Genomic DNA, 19,157 nt, shown 5'->3' with positions numbered 1-19,157 from the left:
AAGTAAAAGAGTGATTGGCCAACAGAGCAATGGTTCAGCCCCAAAACTTGGGGCCATATTAGACTATAACTCCCAGAAGCCCTGAAAAAATGTCATCGTCAATTATAACTGAAACTTCTGGGTATCATGATTCAAATGCATTTGTAGGGTCAAGGTTGGGCTGCTCAGTATAAATCTAGTTTTGGAAGAAAGGACTGGACTCCTTTGTTTTTGTTTTTTTTGAAAATGCTGTGTGTTCAGTTTCTCTGGCAAATTGCTTCTCTTTAGTCTCGTTAGTTTACCTTCTGTGATGAATATCTTGTTCTCAATTCTGTATGGTCCTGTAATCTAAAGGGAGGAGGAGTTGAGAAAGTTATATTTTTGGGCTGCAACTCTCAGAATCCCCCTGGTAGTGGGAGATTCTGGGAACTGTAGGGACTGAAATGAAATTCTGACCTTCACTTACACATTATGGCTCTTACAAGAGCAAAGCCCAGCTTCCTTCCTTCTCTCATAATCACTCTGCATATCTGCCCCCTTCCTTTTTAAAAATGTTTGGATCTCTAAATCAGTCCAAAGAGCATTTGCTTTGCTTCCTCGTTCCCCTTCAATCCAGAGCTTGCACAAATTGGTTCAGATCAGGCTAGTTTGATTCTGGATTAGAGATGGGCACAAACCAGAAAAAAAAAAAGTATTTTGTGATAGTTCATGGCTACTCATGAACCACAAACTAGTACGAGCGCCCCAAAAGATAAACCAGTTCATGGTTCATTTTTTAGCTTCATGCAGGTGGGCATCCTGTTTGGATGAAGCAAAACAAAGCGCTGAGGGGGAAAAAAAAGGTTTGGCAAGACGAGATCCCCAAATTGAATCATAAACCAAACCAGCCCAGTTCATATTTTTTTTTCTGGTTCGGTTCAGGCCCATCCCTGTTCAGGTTTCTGGATTAGGCTGAAGCCAATGTGCACCCCAAGCACAAAGGCAAAAGCGACCTACAGACAAACACGCAAACAAGAAATAAAAAGAGAATACAGTGGGTAAGAACAGCAAACTCAGAGCAGCAATCAGTCACTTAAAGATTACTGCTGAGCTTTTATCACTATGAAAGTGAGGTCAGTACAGCAAGAAAAAGGTCAAACTTACTGGACTCTGGACTCTGTGCAAGCAGAGATTTAATCTCACCTCCAGCTGTCTGGGGAGGAGCAGTGTCTCCATCTAAGCAGTAGGCTAAAGAGGAAGGAAAGGCATCTTGTTCTTCTCTATTGTGTTCTCTCTCTTTTTTGAACCTAAGGAGTGCAAACCATATCTTTGAACTGTTTTTTTTTTCCTGAGAAAGGATGCTTTTTTCAAGCCCCTCCCTCCTGCAAGACAGATTCAGCACCACCACCACATTCAAAAGAATGGAAACATCACTTGGTTGAACAGTTTTCTCCACGTTCCAACCTTTTTAGCAAGATAGGTTCCCCCCCCCCCCAATTCATAAGTGTTTGGAGGGGGGGAATTGCTTGCTTCAGTGATGATGCAACCAGTTCCTCCAAGAAGCCAAGGATTAAAGAGGGATGATCAAGCCCTTTTTATTCTGAAGAATCAAGAGGGGGAAATATCATACTTGAGAGGATTGTTTTTAAACAAATATTATTTGCCATTCCTCAAATTGGGGGTGGGTGGGTGTTAATGTATGGTTGAGGGAACATGCTGGAGATATCAGCACAGCTTCAGCCTTAAGTAAAGAGTGCCTATTCTCTTCTTAACTAGGCGGTTACCAAAGGACAGTTGCAAAACAAACTTGCAACTGTTGCCAGGAAACTGTTCTGATGACACATCTGCTAGCGACATCGTTGAAGGATGATTTCACAAGGCAAAACAGTGTCCTCTGTTCCTGTACCAAACAGGCCCAATAGACCCATTGCAGGAGGACCAAACCTTGAAGTTAAATGTAACAGCTCTGGCAAATGCTAACCTCTGTGCTAGCCTTTCCCAATATGGTACCTTTCAGTTAAGATGGATGACAACTTCCATCCTTTCCAGGGATTGTCATCTAACACAGTGGTTCTTAACCTTTGTTACTCAGGTGCTTTTGAACTGTAACTCCCAGAAACCCCAGCCAACAGAGCTGATGGTGAAGGCTTCTGGGAGTTGCAGTCCAAAAACATCTGAGTAACAAAGGTTAAGAACCAGTGATCTAACACACCTTGAGTGCACCAGAGAAGCCTGCTCTAAGTCTGTGGTTAAACATTTATGTTCAAATTAATTTCATAACTGATGTTTCTCAATAATGTCAGCACAAAAACAAAACAAGAGACAACTGAGAAACATTGGGGCTTGCTTCCAAACCTACTTACTGATTAATGTATCATATGGCATTGCTTGGAGTTGGCTCGACAGTTCATTGAGCTAGGTTGGGAGTTCAATTCCCCACTGTGTAGAAGAGCCGGCCTGTGTGGCCTTGGGCAAGCTGCACAGTCTCAGGATGACCCCAGAAGAAGAGAATGGTATAGTCCTACTGAAAAAATCCTGAAAAGAGCCAAAAGAAGGCCCTTCAGAACTGACTTGAAAGCACACAATTATTATTATGACATTGCTTAAGGCCATAGAGCTGTTTGGTGGAAAAAAGTTAGCCGTGTTATAGATGAAACTATGTGGTGCTGTCTGGAAGTGATTTATCATCATCATGTACTGTCAAGTCAATTCTGATTTATGGAGACCCTTTCCAGGGTTTTCTAGGTAAACTGTTTGAAGTTGTATACCATTTTCTTCTTCTATAGGTGACCTGAGACTGTGCAGTTTACCCAAGGTGCCATAGGCTGGCTCTTCTCCCAGGAGCTACAGTGGGGAATTTAACTCCCAGCTCTGGCTGTGCAGCCAGATACCTAAATCACTGAGCTATCCAGCAGAAGTGATTTATAGGTGGCACTTTATTCCCAGTAATTATTAAATTAAATTAACAAAGGCATAAGTCCTAAATGCATGTGACAAGATCTTGCATACGTGGTGAAGCTGGCCTGAGGTGCATCAGTTTTGGACATTATTCTTTTCAGACATTAAGAACGTAACTAATCAATGTTTGTTGTACATTTACAACATTAGACATGCCTCTGGGTGACAGTACTTCAGAAAAAAGGGAATCAGTTTCTTATACAGTACCTAGCCACTTGAATAACAACTATTCAAACTTGGAAGCTGGAGGAGGGGGAAAACTGACTTTTTTAATCATGGAAAACAAGTTTTGGTCTATAGAACCGATGAAAGAGGGAATGCCTTAGCTATGCTCATACACATACACAAACATAATGGCTCAAACTTTGTTTATATAATTGTTATCCATTTGTTGATTACTATGATAGAGGCTTGTCCATATTGCACTCTTTTTTTATATGGACATATGGGGGACCTATTTCTTTAATGCCATACAACTTTAATTTATTGCATCACAGCATGTCTTGTCATTCATTCATATCCTTGGATCGACAACACCATTTAAAATGTTTTGAATAAACAGTTTAGTGATTGTTTTATTTATGGCATTAAAATCAATAATAATAATAGTAAGAGAAGACTGTCCATTGTTCTTTTATTTATTTATAACAATCCGTAATCATAGTCTAAGCTCACAGTAATTTGACAAAATAAATTATTTCCCCAAAGGGGTAACGAAATATGCTAAAAATCCAACAGTAATGAGGCACAATCAGTGACCACCCAGGATTCACCCATTTGCCAAAGGGAGAGCTTCCTTTCCTCTGTGCCAGAAAAGAGCATTCAGTTCCAACTGTATCTTATTTGACTGATTGATGGGAGAATATGTAGGACATGTACCTATGAATGTTACCTACCCTACATAGTTATAACAATGGTGCCATGTTTAGTGTTTCTGGTTCCCTCTAGTGGCCATTTCTGATAACACACCTCAGAAATGCATATTTCTGGGTTTTCTTATTTAATATTTTCAGGCAGCGGATTAGTGAAACTGCAGATACTGTTCCCGTGGATATGGCAGTTCTACCGTAAATATTTCCTATATACAGTCACCATCCTATGAGGGTAAGAGAGTTAATGTTCTTGCTGACTCCCTTTCTCCCTCTCACAACCAACCATACATCGGAACTGAAAGCTTTAAGCAGGGAACCTTAACAGTGGGTTTGAGACCAGTAAACACAGACAACTGCATTCAGGGGAAATGGCTTCTGAAATTCATATTAGTGCTATGAGGACACTCTGCTGGAAAGGGAAATGTCTCTTGGAGCAGAGAAATCTTAAAAAGATAATTTAGAAAGAACTCACTGTAGTTCAATACAGCATCCTGTGTCTGTATTTGTTGGGCTATATTTTCTCAGAATTCCTAATTCCAGTTTATCTCTCCTGGCTTTGCCTATGTGATTGTTCCCAGGCAGTCCTTTCTACCTTGCAAATTATTCCCTAAATCTTCCTAACCCTGTATAAACTCAATTTGAATAAATTATGTCCCAAAGAAGGCTGTTTATGGAGGAAGAATTGCTTTGGGCATAAATCTATTGGTTTGGACTTTTCCAGCCCTTCTCCCTAAGATCTTGCTGTCACTGCTATCACATTTTCAGCTGTTTCTGTTTATGTACCACACGTGGCATGAATAATGTGTTCCTGTTGTTATTGCTATTAGTACCATAAGAGAGTTTCTTTCAGTTGCTACCATTATCCAGCTTGATAGGCATTTACGTCTCTGTTTTCTTTGCACAGAAGCTGATACATTTGGAATTAAGGGATAATTACCGGGATGTGGACAAACTCTTTGCAAAGTGGCTGTGGTACGAAAAGATGCATGAGCCACACCACAGGAAAAGTCTATTTTTATCAAAGTATAAGTGTCCAAAACACCTAAAACAATTCTCTACAAGAATTATCTGTTCATTTAACAGTCTAAGATTTTTCAGGTATACCTACTTTGATTTCAGTCACTTTGAAATATAGATTCAAAAGTATCCTAAAAAGCCATTTTTAAGCATCAGATGGTTTGATGTGAATGGATTATAATATTGCCAGAGTACACATTGTAAAATACTGCACAAATGTAGATATAAGGATGACTTGCACATCCTTCTTCTACAGCAGGGATCTTCAAATGCAGCCCAAAGGCCACATCCGGTCCGTCTTGCCTTTGTATCTGGCCGGGAGGGGGGAGCAGGTGGGCAGGCAGGCAGGTGAGAATATGGACAGGCAGGTGTATGCACACGCGCATCGTCCTTCAGCCCTCACAAATCTGGAACATATATGTTGTGGCCCTCACTCTGTAAAGTTTGGAGAGCCCTCTTCTACAGCAGTGATTCTTAACCTTTGTTACTCGGATGTTTTTCAACTGCAACTCCCAGAAACCCCAGCCAGCACAGTTGGTGGTAAAGGCTTCTGGGAGTTGCAGTCCAAAACTCCTGAGTAACCCAAGGTTAAGAACCAGTGTTCTACAGCATGGGAAATTTTCAACTCACAAAAATAGACCAAATTGGGGGAAAATGTTCTCTTCAATAGTTGTGGGAGTGTGCATATATGTTTCACCTCAAATTTCCGCAGTGAGTCTAATCATGTGAATCAGATGCTATGTTACAACATAGATTATTCTGTCACACAATTACTTTCAGGATCGATTTATTTTGGATCTCCGAGTTTTGCCAAAAAGAGCAATTGCCAGTCTAAGCCCACATGGCTGGCTGATTCATGCTGATGAATTTAATCACATTGTAGTCATAGGAATACCTAATGTTCGGATGTGGCAGTGGGCTACAAGGCAAGGGAAAGCAGATTCTGCCCAGTTTCAATGCAATACTGCTTTTCCTATAAACCATGGTTTGCAATCCCAGTTTCTAAAACATTCCTAGTTGGATGTCAGAAGAAATTTTACTCCACTAAGCCACAACACAAGAACGCAAGAGAAATGGAGAATGGAAAAAGAACCAAGCATTCTGGCTTATCTGTCATTCTCACCCCAAACGATCCCAAGTGCCGGAACAGCAGTATTTCTTCAAAAAAAGAAGATTCTCTGAAAGTGTATGTGTATTTCTTAGGAGCTGCAATCACTGGTAAGACTGCCTGAACTAAACTTCCTGTGTGTTGTCATGGACATGACTGAAAACAGATTCGACACTGTGAACAGATGGTACATTAAGAAAGCTGGAAGATGAAAACAGCCAAAAAGGGGCTGGCTACGTTAGAGAGTTTAAAGTACTGGCAATGCTGTGATGGTATGGACTACAATGTCTGAAAGCTGCCTTCATTTCATTATTTAATTTTCACTATATATTATTATTATTATTATTTTGATTTGCAACTAACAGTATATATCACTTGCATTTATATCGCAGAACACACATTGTCAAGAAGACAAGATGGAAAAGTAAAATAAAATATTTGTTTAGATAAATCAAAATTCCACATAGAACAGAGCAGCATTTATATAAGGGCAACCTGAGGGCAAAAAAAAAAAAAAAAAAAAAATAAAAATACACTGCGTTTAGAGACACGAGACCCCCGTGAAGTTCAAAATCTATGTATAACTCTAATGCTCCCAAAAATGTAACTACAAAGCATAAACAGTTGATTATCACACACACTTACAGACCTCCTCTGACCCACATCAGCGTCCTGTTATGCTCCAGCACCCTCCTTGGCTGGCTGCTACATGGAGCTTCCATACCAGGAGAGGGCGCCATGTGGCCTACCACCATTGGACCAGCAGCTGCCACACTGCTAATAGCAGTGGCCTTGGTAAATCAGAGACACGCCTTTCTCAGGCCACTTCCTGGAGACAAATAGCAGCACTGTATTTACAGAATATTCATTTACTTGTTGAAAAGAATCAGCTGCTCAGACCCATGAAATTCAAAGGAGAAGTGTAAATTCCGGTTGCTGTCCTCTGAAGATGCCGGCCACAGAGACTGGTGAAATATTAGGAAGAACAACCTTTAGAACATGGCCAAAGAGCCCGAAAAACCCACAACAACCATTAGATCCCGGCCATGAAAGCCTTTGTGAATAAATTTGCCTTATGTTCTGAATAAGATATGTACCACGTCGTATGTACCTAACTGGACCTGGTAAAAGGACTTCAGTTGGATTCTACTTGCAACTGTTAGATTTTTTTGGTTCACTTTGGCATTCATTACCACATCCAGACCTGAGTTAGTCAGCTGTCTAAAGCCTTCCCAAATAATAATACATTTTAACGGTATTATGCTCTAGCAATGTGTATGAATTAATGAGGAAAGAATATACATGATTGTTCATCCAAGAAACATCTCCAAACATGCATATTTATAAAATTTCAGCACTGATACTTTTAACCAGTAGGCTGTGCACTGTAAATAGCAAAGGAACAAAAAGCCATTTCATGTACAATGGAATGTGTGTCTGTGTGTGGACTAGACTGAGAATATATATATATTTATTCATTCCTCAGATACTCATAATAATAAATCTTCTCCTACATACCTTTTGTGTCTTATCCCCATGATTTAACTTTTACAGGTTACAATGTAAATTCCATCATTTATTAAACTCCTGAACAAAGTCCATGACTCTAAAATTGGGAATCACAATTGCAAACAGAAATAAAAAGAGAATAACATTGTAAAGTGGATGTTTCACTATCAAAGGAAATGAAATGAAACATAAACATTCTAGCACAATTTTAATAAAAAATGGTTTGACTGAGAGGTAGTTATTCCTGCATCCATGTCTGTTATTCCTTCCCCATCTGAGCCCACTTTTATTTAATTTTCATTAAGGTAAAAGCCAGTCCTAGTAAATGTTGAGATTCTCTTAATTTTTCAGTTTCATAGCAGATGTTTCTAAGTTTGGGGATTTGAGGAAAGGCTAATTTACTGAGTTGCTGACATTGACCACCTTTCTAGCTAATCCAAGAGCAGCATATTCAACCGGTTATGCACCAGTCTTCCTCGTTTTCCAACCAGATCCAGCAAGTTTATTGGTGCAGATAATTTTCATACGCTGGCCAGGATCCAAAGATATGCACAAGTAGCCCCTTCATGCTTCTTCCTTGTGAAGAGAAATAAAGGCTTCTGCCAACTAAAGAGGTTACATATTACCCCAAAAGTGAGGTGCAACTATGACTATGCTGTTTCTGGGGTAAAGATTACAAGGTTTGGGGTTTGTAATCTGAAGTTCCACCTGTGGAAATATGAAATCCTGCAGGGGTGAGACATACAGGACCATTAGTATGGCTGTGGCACTGAGTTCATGACACAGTGACAGGGCAGCATGCATTGAGTTTCAGGTCTTAAAGCCTGAATCAAAAGCAGGCCTGGTTTGCTCCTGTACTTATTAAAGTTTGAAGTTTAACTGCACCATAACAAACTAGCCCCTCATTCAGTTCAAGCCAGGATATCAGCCCTGGCCTTTTACACAAAGGGATATGGTTGAGATGACAGAACAGGTGTTTTTAGGGTCCACAAGGTGCTATAGGAATGGATCAGGGAGAGACCCACAGTGCCTGACTCTAGACCCAGTTTTGCCTATTATTCTGGGCAGATTAGCAGAGGCCTGGGTGAAGTTTTGTAGGGATAAAAATTTGAGGCTTTAGTTTTTATGCCTTGCCACTGGTGGCCATTTTTTGTGCCCTTAGAATTAGTAAATTGGTGATGGCATTACAATCAGATGCATCAGGGAAAGCACTGACATTAGGCGATCACTGACTCCAGTTATTGTTCTCCATCTGCATCGGTCCAAGACTGACCAGTTGGGTTCGGACATGGACATTACTTTGAGACAGTGTTCTGTTATGGAGCTATGACCCGTTAGGGTCACAGCTGACTATGTTTGTACAAGCCCTTTGTTTATACATGCTGATGGGAGCCCTCTCACCAGGTTCCTATTTTGGAGTGTGATGCCCAAGGTGCTTAATAGTGCTGGAATTGAGGGGTGGGGTTTTGGAACATACTCATTCCAGCCTGGAGCAACTTCGACCATGGCTGCATCAGGATACTATGAGAACGGAACATACAGAAGGTGGGACAATGGACTTCTAACCAGTTCAGGATATATGTTCAATTGCTCCCTCAGTAAAAAGCACACTTGCTGGCAGTTGTTATTTTGTTCTTTGTTTCAGTTTAAGTCTACTGGGGAGGAGGCTGCAAATCCAGATCTATTGCCACAGTTTTGTGTAACGGGCAGGCCTGCATCTCATGGAAGCTAAACAATGGGTGATGTTCACACCCATTTTTATAGTTATACCAATCATATGTTCAGTTGCAAATCATATAATTTAAGCACTCTCACAGCTGTGTGGGACTTGTTCCCTCATGGCTGGATGTCACCTCAGAAATATGTTCATCATAACACTTGTGAAATATGTGCATTTTTGTCATTTCTTTGAAAATCTATTAGATTTTTTGACAGCTAAGAAACATGTATTATTTAATTAGCCTGCTGTGGCCCCATTTATTCACTTCTTATATGATTACCAGGGAGCAGAAAATAATGTTAACATTTTGACTCTGCTCCAGAACTGGTTGTGATTGGGGCTGGTTCATGGACAACTATGTAGTGCAAGCACAAACTATATTGGCTGTTGAAAATAATGTTAATGTTTCCTTCTTTTCCTTTCACTAATTAAGGAGATAAGAGAAGGAAGGGCATCCTTACTGTTACATGGACAGAGGCAGCTACCTCAGGCAGGAGATTTTGATTGTCCTTAAAATGCGTGAAACTGTTAGTTAATTAAACTGTTAAATTAACGTACTTAATTTGTTAGCGGTGAATTTTACTGCCAAAAATGTGAAGAGATGCTTGTGGGATTTTCTGCCTTCTGTGAAATAATAACATACTAGGCATTGGGCCCTATGCATCTTGACTTGGGTTAATCCTTTACTCATCCTGGGTCAGCTATGGGAGGTAGACATCAGAAAGTATGTTGTCTTCTCAAAGCAAGTGATAGGCTGAAGCAAAGAGGATGAGAATGTCTGCTTCTTGTGTTTGTATAGATTATTTTTCAAAAAATACACATGTACTTATTTTCAGTGATAAGCTTTGGGATTACCATGAGGTATGGAGAACAGAAAGAGGAGAGATGTTTTCAATAGAAACCAGATGTCTTATAGCACCTTTCAGACTAACTAGTTTTTAGTTTTCATTTTATTTGTTGTCAATGTTCTTCTATTTAAAGTATAGACAGGATGAGTTTAGAAAGGTGCTATGCATGGGTATCTTCCTCTTTCAGAGTTTGGGGTACTAATCCATGGGGATAAAATGGACAAAGAAATCTGTTTCAAAGTAACCTATTATCTTCTGAGACAAACCTAGACAGCATCTTAAAAAGCAGAGACATCACCTTGCCGACGAAGATCCACATAGTCACAGCTAAGGTTTTTCCAGTAGTGATGTACGGAACTGAGAGCTGGACCATAAAGAAGGCTGACCGGCGAAGAATTGGTGCTTTTGAATTGTGGTGCTGGAGGAGACTCTTGGGAGTCCCCTGGACTGCAAGGAGAACAAACCTATCCATTCTAAAGGAAATCAAGCCTGAGTGCTCACTGGAAGGACAGATCCTGAAGCTGAGGCTCCAATACTTTGGCCATCTCATGAGAAGAGAAGACTCCCTGGAAAAGACCCTGATATTGGGAAAGTGCAAAGGCAAGAGGAAAAGGGGACGACAGAGGACGAGATGGTTGGACAGTGTCATTGAAGCTACCAACACTGGGAGCCAGTGGAAGACAGGAGGGCCTGGTGTGCTCTGGTCCATGGAGTCATGAAGAGTCGGACACAACTTAACTAAACAACAAAATGATCTTCTGAATAACATTGAACTGAAACAGCTCCATGAAGTGGTTGGTGTATCTGCTTGGCTTCTCTTTATTCCCTTACTTATAGAAATAAGTACAAAGGAGCATACATAAATCTGAAGCTTTTATTATGCTTATTCTGCTGTGATTTTAGTGCTAGGCTGAATGTAATATTAAAAAGACAGTTAATCATTTATTTGACATTAGCTGTAAATAACATTATCTTCTCAGTGGTAATGAATATAGAGGGCATGTGTAGGGTCGTCATGGGCAGTACTCTGGTTCTTGGAGGCAAGATATTGCTTTCGTAAATTATAGTTAAGATAGGTACATAGTGGTAAATAATATGGTTGGCTTGGAAGTAATGAATTTGTAGAATTTATGGATATTCACAGTACTTCCAATTTGTTTTAGAAAGAATTTTTAAAAAAATTTTTGACACAAAATAGGAAAACGTTATGTTTATGTACATCACAGGAATGGCATCAAAGAGGGTTGAGGGACAAAAAGCACAACCATTTATTGTCACTGCTCTGAAGGCTGTACTTAGCTTTTTTCTTTTTTCTTCTTCGGAACACGAGTGAGCAGGTGGGACATCTTGCAAGAGCTTTAAACATTCTCATGATATGCCAGTGAGTATAGGTTTTTTAAACCAACAAACAATAGTTGGGACAAGAAGTGCCCTCCAAATCTTTTGCATTTTGCCCTTAAGGTGCAAAAAAATTGAAATATCATTAATTAAATTTCAATTTAGGTTAATAAAATTAGAAATATGAATACCAGATTTGTCCCATGAAAACAACGTTCACTGAAAACACAAATAGTAATAGTAAACACAGCAATATCTTATACAAATTAGAACAGGAGGAGATAATTGACTTAACTACAGAATAAAAATAGTTGTCTTGCAGACAGTGATATAGAATAGATCACTGTTTGGATCACTTCATGGTATCTACACATATTTTGACTTAGAATGCTCCATTCTGCACAATTCAGCATGCTCCTAATTATTCCTTTGTGTAGTCTGTGCAGAGGGTTTGTTCACATGTTTATTAATGAAACTGTCAGCAGTTTTACATGAGGCGACACATCTGTGACATATTGTTTGTTGTTGTTTAGTCATTAAGTCGTGTCTGACTCTTTGTGACTCCACGGACCAGAGCACACCAGGCCCTCCTGTCTTCCACTGCCTCCCAGAGCTGGGTCAAATTCATGTTGGTAGCTTCGATGACACTGTCAAACCATCTTGTCCTCTGTCGTCCCCTTTTCTTCTTGCCTTCACACTTTCCCAACATAAGGGTCTTTTCCAGGGAGTCTTCTCTTCTCAGGAGATAGCCAAAGTATTGTAGCCTCAGCGTCAGGATCTGTCCCTCCAGTGAGCACTCAGCGTTGATTTCCTTCAAAATAGATAGATTTATTATCTTTGCAGTCCAGGGGACTCTCAAGAGTCTCCTCCAGCACCACAATTCGAAAGCATCAATTCTTCGTATTAGACATATTAGATGGCGTATTAGACGTGATGTACGTATTAGATGGGTTAAAAATGACTCTTACTTTAAGAAAGAGAAGAAGTTTGGAATATTCTTCAGCCTGCATTGAATCTGAATCAGATTATCTATCAGGCTCTCTTAAGCAACAATTACTGTCCCATCAAGGCAGAAATAATCATGAGGAATGCGGTGGGAGAAGCTTTTATAAAACACCACTGAGGGACATCACTATTGGCTTGCAGTTTGAAAGCTCTCAGGATTATAATTCATTTCAATCAATATGAGGTTATCCAAGGCCCAATGATCATAGCAAACCAACATATAAACAACAACAGCCCTTATGTCTCTATCTAGCTGGAAATAATCAACGTTTTCATCAAACCCCCATCGCCTATTTGTTTTAGTCCAGTGGATGGAAAAATCCTTAGCAAGAAAGCATTATTATAATGTTTAAGTTCAGAAGATTCAGATTTGGACAAAAAGGAGTAGTTTCCCTTGAAGCAGGGATTAGACCCTTATGATTTAGTTAACAGAATCCCTCTGAGCTGAATGACAGTGGAAGGGACAAATCTTTATAGCAATCATCTGTATCTGCATCCATCTTTCTGCATGTTCTCCCCAGAGCGTTGGTTCTACCTGTTGCCTCTGTTTCAGAGAGACTTCATTATGAATACTGTTATCGGTATGGACACAAGCTAGCTTTGTGGCCAGAGGATGGGACTGTGAATTTAAGGCTTTGGTTTTGGTGCAGCCATCTTCATCTCTCTTCAATTGGAGAGAACGGTGCCAACACAATACATAGCAGGAAAGCTCAATGACCAATTTCAGAGTCATTAAATGTTTTGGCTGTGAAGCGTGTATCTGCTCTTGCTGGCACTGGTTCAGTCATCCTGTTTTCTTTTTGTCCTATGAATTCAGCATGCATAATATTAGAATGAGAAACACAAAAGTCCCAAGATTAGAGAAGCTCGGGGGGGGGGGGCTCATCGAGTGCAAGAGAAAGGGGAGAAAACAGATTCATATAAAACCTGTTTGTTCAGTGGACTGTATAATGCTGGAGGCGCAAAGTATAAAAAGAAATCCTCAAAGTCTGCAGCAAATCAACATGTCACTTTTAATCTACACTTTAATAAGTTATGCAGAAAAGCCTGGAGTACCTGTCAAAACAACAACAGAAAAATAGATCTGTCTTGGAAATCTTATCATCAAAGTTTCCATCATAATATTAGTTCTGAAAACTCTCAATGATCAATAGTTAAGACGGGCACTGTCAACAAAATTTGAGGCCTAGCAAGTGGTACTGTAGCACAATGTTGCAGACATGTCCTTTGACTAAATTCAGTCCTCATTGGGCTCTTCCCCAACATCCTCTAAAATATTATGCATCCTCCAGTGTTACAATTACAGAAAATTTTAAATGATCTCAAGCCTGCTGCTGGCCCCCTCTTGGTCTCCAATTTTACTGTTTTATGTATATATGTTGTAGAGTTTTGAATTCCTGATTAAATTCCTCTAGCTGTGTAGCAGAAGTTCAAGAATTCACAGAGCAGAATAGCTTCATGTTCCCCAGCGTAGTACTCATTAACTGGCACACAGTCTCAATAATTCACTGTGAGACATTAGTATTAGAAAGAATAAAGTATGTTTCATTTACAGATCAACAGCAAACTGATGAGTGTCACTGCTTTCAGTAAACAGATTTCAACAGACTCAAGAGAGGGAAAAAGCACTGAGCAGGGAGGCGGGGCTCTCTTTCAATTCAGAGGCAGGAAAGGAACGATTGATTAGTGCTGGATAGATTGACAGTCAACCCAACCCAGAAAGGTCCCTCCTAGCCAAACCGACTAAAGGCAACATGTGAGGTTGCAAAAACTCCAGTAAATAAGGCCCAGCCTTTCTTTTAGGTCTGCATCAAATTGCTTCAAACTGAAGTTTTCATGAAGGTGGCATGAAAGTCTTAACCCACAGGCTGACCCTGGCATATGACAATGATGCTAAATGTATCACAGTGAACAATCCAAATGCTGGGCCACAACAATGGATTGCTTTTGTAAGTTACACTCTGCCGGGATACTTTCCGCAAGACAAACAGGAATATGAATACACATGTATCTGTCATCTGTCTCCCATCTGTGGATTATTTCATTCATTTTCTTATTGGCTCAACATCTCACATACAAGATGAATATGAGATGTAGTGTACATTCATAAAAGGGTTTTGTGGCAAGCATCTCTGTGTATATAAGGTCTGAGACCACAGGGAATAGCAAAATGCCTAGAAGAGTTAAGAGTCCAGAGTAAAGCAGCATACCAGTGGATCTCGTATGTTAAATCAGGAATTCACCAGTCACGATTAGAAGTGGAGAAAGAGGATGAAAAATTGGAACATGAACGAGAGCATGTTCTTTGCTTTAAAGATGAGCCATCTTTAAAGCAAAGTTGCAAATTTATGGATTCATTTATTGAATTCTAGCCTCAGCACCAGTGATTTCAGATGCAGGAATGAGGGAGGGTGGGGTAGAGAGCAGGGCTGGAAAATATAGAAGTGCAGGCTCATTGCATGGTTCTCCTAAGAAGAAATTGGAGAGAACTATGCCCATTTGCCTTTTATTTATTTATTTGATTTGTATCCCGCCCATCTGGTCTGGTCGACCACTCTGGGTGGCTTCCAATAAATATTTAAAATAAAACATAAAAATTACAGACAATCAGAGCACATCCAGTAATAAGCAAATAAGGAAAGAAAAGGAGAAGGAAAAAAATTAAGTATTGACTGGAGGGAAGGCCTGAACATATAACCATGTTTTTAACTGACTCTTGAAAGTGCCCAGCGTGGGGGCTGCACAAATCACCGGAGGGAGATTGTTCCAAAGGCGAGGAGCCACCACTGAGAAGGCCCAATTTCGTGTCCTTTCCATCCGGGCCTCCCTCGGTGTTAGGCTCCTCAGCCTCACCTCCTGACTCGCGCGGGTGATCCGGGTAGATCAATTCACTCCCTCCTTTCTCTGTGTCTGCCACAGGAAACTGATGGTAACTTTTCCAGGTGGGTGGAACAGGGGACAATATTTGAAAAATTTAAAAAGAATACCAAGCTCTGCATACTGCTATTGGTACCCTTCTGTCCTGCCTGCACCATTCAAACTATTGCCATTCACATTTCTCCATTTACGGAAGTCTTTACAGAGAACCATAGACTTTACAGAGAACCATAGACAAAGAAATATTGTCACAAACTTAGACAAAGTACTGAACTGGAGTATCACCAAAAGAACTCAGGATGAGCTGGCTCAGATCTGTGTACCCTTTTTGCAGGCACTGAGCAGGCTCAAGAGTGTCTGTATATTCCTAGTAAAAATAGATATAGCAGCATGGTAGGACGAGGGATAAAAAGAATAAAATAGTGTGTAAAGATTAGAGATGGGCATGGATCAGAAAAATGGTGATTCATTTGGTTTCATGGTTTGTCAAAGTTGACGAATCACAAATTATGAATTTATTTTAAAAGTTCTGATGAATCAATGAAATATTCCTCAATTTTTTTATTTTAAAACTTATAAAATGCATCCACAGCACCTAGAGACACCATTTTGCAGAGAAGCTTCCCCTGACTCTTCTTTACAAGCCCTGCACATTTGGCAAAGTTTTAGGTTCAGACATCTGAGTTATAAACCCACAAGGAGCCCCACCCCAAAAGTTTCCTCCAGGCACATAGAGACACCAAAATTACAGAGAGCTTCCCATGGCTCTCCTCTACAATATCTACAAGCTGGGTGAAGATTGGGTTCCAGACATCCAAGCTATACACCCATAAATTGCCCCCCCCCAAAAGTGCCCTTTAGCAGCTGGCTTTTGTTGTTGTTTAGTCATTTAGTTGTGTCCAACTCTTTGTGACCCATGGACCAGAGCACGCCAGGCCCTCCTGTCTCCCGGAGTTGGGTCAAATTCATGTCGGTAGCTTCAATGACACTGTCCAACCATCTCGTCCTCTGTCGTCCCCTTCTCTTCTTGCCTTCACACCTCTAACATCAGGGGCTTTTCCAGGGAGTCTTCTCTTCTCATGAGATGGCCAAAGTATTGGAGCCTCAGTTTCAGGATCTGTCCTTGCATTGAGCACTCATGGTTGATTTCCTTCAAAATGGGTAGGTATGTTCTCTTTGAAGTCCAGGGGACTCTCAAGAGCCTCCTCCAGCACTACAATTCAAAAGCATCAGTTCTTTGGCGGTCAGCCTTCTTTATGATCCAGCTCTCATTTCCATACATCGCTACTGGAAAAAACATAGCTTTGACTATGCAGACTTTTGTCGGCAATGTGATGTCTCTGCTTTTTAAGATGCTGTTGAGGTTTGTCATCGCTTTCCTCCCAAGAAGCAGGTGTCTTTTAATTTTGGGACTGCTGTCACCATCTGCAGTGATCATGGAGCCCAAGAAAGTAAAATCTGTCACTTCCTCCATATCTTCCCCTTCTATTTGCCAGGAGGTGATCAGAACAGTGGCCATGATCTTAGTTATTTTGATGTTGAGCTTCAGACCATTTTTTGCACTCTCCTCTTTCACCCTCATTAAGAAGTTATTTAATTCCTCCTCACTTTCTGCCATCAGAGTGGTATCATCTGCATATCTGAGGTTGTTAATATTTCGTTCAGCAATCTTTATTCTGGCTTGGGATTCATCCAGTCCAGCCTTTCACATGATGTATTCTGCATATAAGTTAAATAAGCAGGGAGACAATATATAGCCTTGTCATACTCCTTTCCCAATTTTGAACCAATCAGCTGTTCCATATCCAGTTCTAACTGTTGCTTCCTGTCCCACATATAGGTTTCTCTGGATAGATAAGGTGGTCAAGCACTCCCATTTCTTTAAGGACTTGCCATAGTTTACTGTAGTCCACATAGTCAAAGGCTTTTGCATAGTCAATGGGAAACCCAATCTTTGCTAAACCTGGAGGGATTGCAGGGGAGGATAAGAGGAAGCTTCCCTGCCAAATGAATAAACTAATCAAAAATCACTAAAAATTCATTGATTTGTATTCATTGGGGGCATTTATTTATTTATTTATTTATTTATTTATTTATTTATTTATTTATTTATTTATTTATTTATTTATTTTTGGACTTATATACCGCCCCATAGTGCTACAAGCACTCTCCGGGCGGTTTACAATTTCATTATACAGGCTACACATTGCCCTAAGAATAAAAATCAATGAATTGGCAATTTTTGAATGAATTTGGTAATTCATTTTTTAATTTATGCCCCCCCTCTAGTCACAATATCACAGAATACATAGAGAAGTAGGCCAGGCTATTTTCAACTCATTACATAGCCTGTTCTCATATTTTCCTTTTCCTAGATAAACATTAATAAAAAGTGCCCAAGAAGCAAAGTTAACAAAATACAGTCTCAGGCAGAAAGGGTGAAACTGAAGCCCTACTCCAGCATTTGTCAAGCCTTTGAGGCCTGCACATGAGGAGCGGAGGCTACTAGCCCTAGCCCCACTCTCCTCACTTTCAACATGTGAAAGAGAGTTTGAAAAGGAGGAGGTTGCTTCTTGACTACCCTAGATGAACCAGGACCCAATTTGGGGCAGTTAAGGTTCACAGGAAATGTTAAGAGTATTTTTTTTTCCTTTTCAGACTGTTTTTTCCATGTGTTGAAAGTGACATTAGAGGAGGAAGGGCGACCATGTTCCCCTCATCCTGGGTACTTTAGAAATGCCTGTGTGATGGAACCCTCACCAGTTCTATCTAGTAACAGCAGAAAGAAGGTGGTTGGCTGGAAGAATGTAAGAGGTGAACCAATCAAGAAGAGACTGCAGGAGGTTGAGTGAAGGAGAATTGAAGAGAACAAGGAGAGTTATGATTCCATCTTGAGGAGGGAGGTTGTGTCTTAAGAGCAGACTAGAACTGGAGAGAATTCCTTTGAATCTGTGAGAGGAAGGTTGTATGTTTGAGAACTAGTGTGTAACACAGTTGGATTCTGTTTTCTTTTGCCAGTTGTTATGTTATAACAGCGTTCCGTGTCTAAGTCGCACTGGCCATGTGACCACGGAAGATTGTCTTCAGACAAAATGCTGGCTCTATGGCTTGGAAACGGGGATGAGCACCGCCCCCTAGAGTCGAACACGACTGGATAAAAATTGTCAAGGGGAACTTTTAACCTTTACCTTTACCTATGTTATAACAAAGATCATTTCAAAAAATATTTCAATCTTAAAACCACTTGTGCTCATATGTTTTGGGCTGAAGACAAGCTTATTGAAAGTAAGGGCATTTTTAAATGTGATCAGCCTGGGTGAAGCCTGACTTGGCTTAGGTGTTGCAACAAATACCTGTACTGTACTGCCATTCAGGCAAATTTGGTGGCAGATGACATCTGCAAAGAAGAAATAGTGGTTGCCGTTGATCAATCCTTCCCAATTCTCACAGTGTCAGTGTTTCGCTTTTTGCTATCTTCTCTCCACTATTTTAACTTTTTTCTTCTACAGCCAGTTTCTGAAGTAGAAAGTAAACCCGACTGAAAGAAGGAGCACAATTTAAAGTGCTGACTTTAACCTCAAAATTCCTTAATTGATTGGAGGCAACTTTTTTTGAAATATCGCTGCCTTCTCCATTTAGCCAAGCTTTGTTCCAGAGGTTTTAATGAATTGGAAGCCTGTGCCTACTAGAGAGTGGGTCTTCTCAAAGGCAGACTAGAGAGGCTTGCGAGGTACTTTTGTTATGGTCTTTTTAGAGTTACGGAAGGAAGACCTTTCTGTTCAGCTCATGCTGCTTAATTATGATTAGGTACAGAAAGCCATGCAGAAAAATGGTTGTGAAGCTTTCCGGTGCTTGCTGATATAAAGGACGCAATTTCCCCAGCACTTAAAATTAAATTTACAATTACATTACACTCTGGTGCGCACAGAAACCATGCAATTATGGGC

General features: G+C 40.3%; 1 long non-coding RNA gene across 1 annotated transcript in view; it reads right to left on the bottom strand.

Moving 5' to 3' along the window:
• LOC144588397 (uncharacterized) overlaps positions 1–12,000 on the bottom strand; it is an 89,832-nt gene extending 77,832 nt beyond the window's left edge. The window contains exon 1 of the long non-coding RNA XR_013543941.1: positions 1,162–12,000. This is a non-coding gene — a long non-coding RNA (uncharacterized LOC144588397). The remainder of the gene's footprint in view (positions 1–1,161) is intronic.
• Positions 12,001–19,157: the final 7,157 nt, after the last annotated feature.

This window comes from Pogona vitticeps, chromosome 3, assembly GCF_051106095.1.
Source record: "Pogona vitticeps strain Pit_001003342236 chromosome 3, PviZW2.1, whole genome shotgun sequence".
Classification (NCBI taxonomy): Eukaryota; Metazoa; Chordata; class Lepidosauria; order Squamata; family Agamidae; genus Pogona; species Pogona vitticeps.
Note: the sequence above shows the minus strand (reverse complement) of the source record. Positions and strands in the feature narration are given on the sequence as shown.